The 5,398-nt window shown below is 36.0% G+C and overlaps 1 long non-coding RNA gene across 1 annotated transcript; it reads left to right on the top strand.

Annotated features, from left to right (window-relative positions):
- The first annotated feature begins 1,182 nt into the window (after positions 1 to 1,182).
- LOC107300422 lies at positions 1,183 to 4,575 on the top strand. The gene is made up of 4 exons (XR_001549215.1): positions 1,183 to 1,242; positions 2,472 to 2,601; positions 3,530 to 3,590; positions 4,533 to 4,575. It is a non-coding gene; the product is annotated as an uncharacterized LOC107300422 (long non-coding RNA).
- Positions 4,576 to 5,398: the final 823 nt, after the last annotated feature.

Genomic DNA, 5,398 nt, shown 5'->3' with positions numbered 1-5,398 from the left:
TCATCCCCTAAATCAACTCTACTATCCTTTCTTTACTTTCTTTTCTTCTTTCTTTTTATTTTCTTACTACTACTACTACTACTACTACTACTACTACTACTACTACTACTACTACTACTAAATAACAATAAGAACACATCAAATTTGCAGATGACACCAAGCTGGCAGGAATAGCCAACACTCCAGAAGATAGGCTTAAGATTCACAGATTTGAACACTGGGCGCTATCTAACAAAATGAAATTCAATGGTGAAAAAAGTAAGGTGCTACATTTAGGCAAGAAAAACCAAATGCACAGGTACAGTATAGGTGGTATTTTGCTCCATAGTAGTAACTGTGAGAGGGATCATGGAGTCCTAGTGGACAATCACTTAAATGTGAGCCAGCAGTGTGCTGCAGCTGCCAAAAAAGTCAACACAGTGCTAGGCTGCATTAACAGATGGATAGAATCAAGATCACATGAAGTATTAATACCACTCTACAATGCCTTGATAAGGCCACACTTGGAATACTGCATTCAGTTTTGGTCACGACGATGTAAAAAAGATATTGAGACTCTAGAAAGAGTTCAGAGAAGAGCAACAAAGATGATTAGGGGACTGGAGGTTAAAACATATAAAGAATAGTTGCTTGGGTATGTCTAATTGAATGAAGAGAAGGACGAGGGGTGACATGATAGCAGTATTCCAATATCTCAGGGGTTGCCACAAAGAAGAGGGAGTCAATCTATTCTCCAAAGCACCTGAAGGTAGGACAAGAAGCAATGGATGGAAACTAATCAAAGAGAGAAGCAACCTAGAAGACTAATATGACTTTTATTGAAATTCTCTATAACAACAGAACCTTGCAAATCCAATTGTGCTCTACCTTCTCCTTGTTATACCTGTGAATTAAGGAGGCTTCAGCCTGTGCAACCAGAATCTTCTGGACTTAAAATATGTTTCAGCACCATTTTTCATGGATAATTATTCATGCATATCTCTATCATGGTTAGCTTTCTGGTTGTCTACAATTCTAGAATTGTCAGTCAGCATACCATTGGTTAAACCCAATGAACTTTATTTGCAAGATTCAATTCCTGAACAGTATGCAGTGGCTTAAACCACTTATATTATCTTGGAATGGATGTAAAAGAAAAAAAAATCCTGTGTTATTTATTATTATGTCCTCTTGCATTGCAGGAAGCAAACCTTTGTCTGATTTACTTGATCAACAGCCACCTCAACATCTAAGTGATTCAAAGTATGATATTATTTGACTAACTCTGTTTTACTGTTTTACTCAAATAGACAGGATGACTAACCTTAGTAGTATTGATAAAAACTCTGGATAAAATCTTGAACTTATTCCTACATATGAATCATCTTCACATGTAGAGGCCAAGATACAATGTTTATATTTGGTTTTCCCTAGCCAACAGAATCTTCATTTTAAACTCTCATAGTTAATCCTTTTAATTTTATTTTAAAAAAAAACTTCAGGACTTAATTTTAATTCTCAAGCTAATATTATTAACTAGCTGGAGCTCTGTCCCTTAACAATAATTTTTTGTAAGCCCCTTACAAATGAGGGTATTTTTATACATGTTAAGCAAAGCTTACGTATAAAGAATTGTCTTTTGAGTAATAGAATACATGAAATCTATTGGACATTCCTTTAAACTCTGTTTTCATTAAAGCACCTGTAATTTTGTTGCTTTGAAAGAAAAATAAGTACTGTAAGGAGAATTCAAGAGCCTCCACAACTGGGGCACCTAAACCAAAGACTGCGTGAAGAGGATTTGTTAAGAGAAATATTATTCCCCTTATTATTCTGAAGAAACAATGGTATCCTTTCCTGTACAAGAGGGCAAAAGTCTTGTTTCTGAAACCAAGGCGTAAGAGTTGAAGAGTCTGGTCTCAATAAAGGAGAATATTTGTAGCTCAGGTTGAAATGAAGAATCCTTGGTGCTCTCTGAGCTTGATTGTTTTCTTTCAGATATTTCATTGCCCAAACTAGGTAACATCATCAGTGCTAAGCATTACCTAATCTGAGTAATGAAAACAATTGGAAGAAAGCCACCAAGCTCAGAGAGCACCAAGGACCCCTCACAATCTAGTCTATTTTACTTAGTTTAGAAGATGGAAGCACTCTAAGCAGGCATCCTAAAATTATTTTAGTGAACAGTAGATTAGTGTGGATTATAGGAATTACTTTTTTAAGATACCATGATCCTGGCTGCTGACTACTCATACCAGCAGATAGAGTAAACCCAATTGTTCTTTCAAAACAATTCCATCCAGTTCACAGATTGACCTATGATTCTCTAGGAGAAGGAAATAAATTGGTGGAAATAGAAATGTTTGAACAATAGTAGTTATGGCTTCATTACATACAATAATTTTGAGACCTCAGAACATCAGGATATAAAGTTTTCTAATAATTATTTCAACCCCAAATGAAGTAGTGTATTGTCTATTTTTTTTCCTCAGCACTCTCCTCACCTCTGAACAAGAGATTAAAGATGCATTTCTCCAGTACACAGCAACAAAGTTTTGCTATAGGACTGCCCCTGCAAAGCATTTAAAAGTCCAGAAGCTAACTCCTCTCAACACATACAGAGTATGTACCATAGTTGTATCTAGGGAATGACATTTTTTTGAGGACTGAACTGTAGGAAGTCTGGCCTGAGCTTCAGCAAAATGACTCTTAGACTGTCTCCGTTCAAGGTGCTAAATATCTAGGTTTCCTAACTTCACTCCTTGTTATACTTTCAAGTTTGCCATTTAGCATTTAAGAAATATTACTCAAAACTATGTCTTCATCTACATGGAAATATCTGGTCACATCCTGGAAAGACCATCTGAACTCAAATGCATATTTTCATGTAATTGTTTGGCTACAGTGCAAACCCAGAGAAAGATGCAGTTTCTTTAAGGAGGCTCCAAGAAGTGTGGTACCATTGGGCTTTGGATTCAATATGTACACATTCCTGTAATCAAGTCAATGAACTTGTCATGCTATCCTCTAGATTAGGGGTGTCCCACCTTGGCAACTTTAAGACTTGTGGAGTTCAACTCCCAGAATTCCCCAGCCAGCCATTGAATTCTGGGAGTTGTAGTCCATAATTTTAAAATTGCCAAGGTTGAACACCCCTGCTCTACATTATGTATTTCTTGAAAGTCTCATCCAAGGGCATCTATTGGTGTGTGTAGATATGCGATTTAAGAATCCAAAATAAATATCTGTAAACAAGTTTGACGTCAAACGTCTAACAACTTAACTGTATGGGGGCAGTTATTTCATGGTGAATGAAAGTAGTTTACACTCACTGGAATAATTAAAAATAAAGTAGTAATTGCTTCATTTCAGAGCATTAGGTCTGGGTTTTAGAATTTCTCAAGACAAAGTACAGAGCCAGATTCTGCTAATTGTTGGCTGAGATTTCCACATCAGAAGCCAGTCTGCTTTCCAAGGATGGCCACTTCTGTTTAAAGAATTAAGACTTCAGTTTCAGGTTAATGGATTATTTGCTGTTTTCTGTTCTCAGTATCGGTTAGAGACTTTCACTGAAAGTAGAGACACACACTTGGCTAGTGAATGCTATTATGGTGAGTAACTCTGGGGAATGAGGGAAAATTTCCAGAATGATTCCTTTGCAAGGGATCACCACTTTGAACCTTTCAAGATACTAATCCAAGTAGTTGTACACTCTAACATTAACATTTAATGGAATCATGGCAAAGTATTTGTAGTCCTCAACTTACCATCATTTGTTTGGTGACCAATCAAAGTTACAATGATATTGAAAAAAGTGACTTATGATTGTTTTTCACATGGCTGAGCTACAAATATTCTCCTTTATTGGTGACTCTGGGTGGCAAATAAGTTTAAAAACAAAATAAATATGTTAAAATTAAAATACCAACATGAATGTAATCAAAGAGGAAAAAAAATAAAAGTCCACCAGGGATAATTCCTTCAAAATAATAATACATTACATGGGCTCCACTGACTTCCTGACTCCGATGCCTGGGTTAGGGTGAAGGCTAATCTGGTCTCAGGTGGTTGGATGTTCCAAAGGGCAACTACCATGACAGAAAAACTGTGCTTTCTGGGTCCTATTAGATAGCTTTTCTTAATTAACAGGATCTGCTGTTGGATTTCTTGAGGTGGGTAGAGAAAATTGGAAAGACATCATACCCTCAAATATCCTGAGGTTGTTGAAGGGATCCTGGAAGATTGATTTTATTTATTTTTATATATCATATTTAGAGATTGCTCATCTCCCTCATAGAGTGACTGTGGGCAGTGTCTTTTTTAACTGTGTTTTAAAAAATCACTACAGTACTTATACACGGCATATTATTCAATATTTTTTTTTAAAAAAAAATCTGTACTGCTTAATGTAACACTGTTAAAGCAGTATAGTTGTCACTAAGTGTTTGTCTATTTTGAGGCCAAAATACATAAAGGAATACAATTCACAATCATGCTGTTTTGTCATTTAGTTTCATGACTGACTGAGGAGGGTCTGTGTGTTTGTCTTCCAGGTGGATTTGTGGACTCAGCTGAAGTTGCACCTCCGCCCTCCCCCTGGGAAATCCCCGTGGATCCACCTCCCTTGTTTACAGACTGTGAAATGCATATCCCAGTGCCCCAGTCATATTCCCTGGGGGTAAAACAAATATTTCTTACTCTTCTTAGAATTACAGTTATATGCTGCTTTTCTAAAGTGTGTTCAATAAGTCAACCAAGACAGCTTTGTGAATACATGGTCCACCAGAACAGTGTTTTTTCAAACATGGTAACTTAAAGATGTGTGGACTTCAACTCCCAGAATTCTCCAGCCAGCATGCCAAGTTTGAAAAAAAAAACTGCACTTGGTGAACAATTTCTAAAGGGCTCCTAAAAACAGCTCTAGAAAATATATTTCTTGGGCTATTTGTTCATGGCAAGTTATTGTTTAACTGATTACTCTCACTTTTAAAGTAGTCTTAGAAATGTTCAATATTTTGAATACTGTTGTAATCTAAGTAATTACTCCTAGAATATAAAATTACTATTGAAATGGTTTTGTTGGCAGTGTGTTAAAGAAAGTAGACAAGCATAAGAATGTTAAAGCTTATCAGATAATTGGGTAGATTAGAAATACAATAAGAAATCGATTACAATAAAATGCCACCCAATTGTGCATTATCAGGTCACAATGAGCTTAAATCGATTCATTATGCAAGCAATACATGAGGAAAATGGAATCCCAAATACATATTTGAATTCAGGACATATATTTCAGACTATTCTACAAAAACTAGTAAAAAGTAAACAGAAATGGTTTTCTAGTCAGTCTAGAAGCCTCTGAAAAAGGCATGGTGGGTTATTACCGTACATTACAAAAATATGGTACAGGCCATTAATG

Source organism: Protobothrops mucrosquamatus, unplaced genomic scaffold (genome assembly GCF_001527695.2).
Source record: "Protobothrops mucrosquamatus isolate PMUCROS unplaced genomic scaffold, P.Mucros_1.0 scaffold7018, whole genome shotgun sequence".
NCBI lineage: Eukaryota > Metazoa > Chordata > Lepidosauria > Squamata > Viperidae > Protobothrops > Protobothrops mucrosquamatus.
The sequence above is the reverse complement of the archived record's forward strand: the minus strand, read 5'-3'. Positions and strand labels throughout refer to the sequence as shown.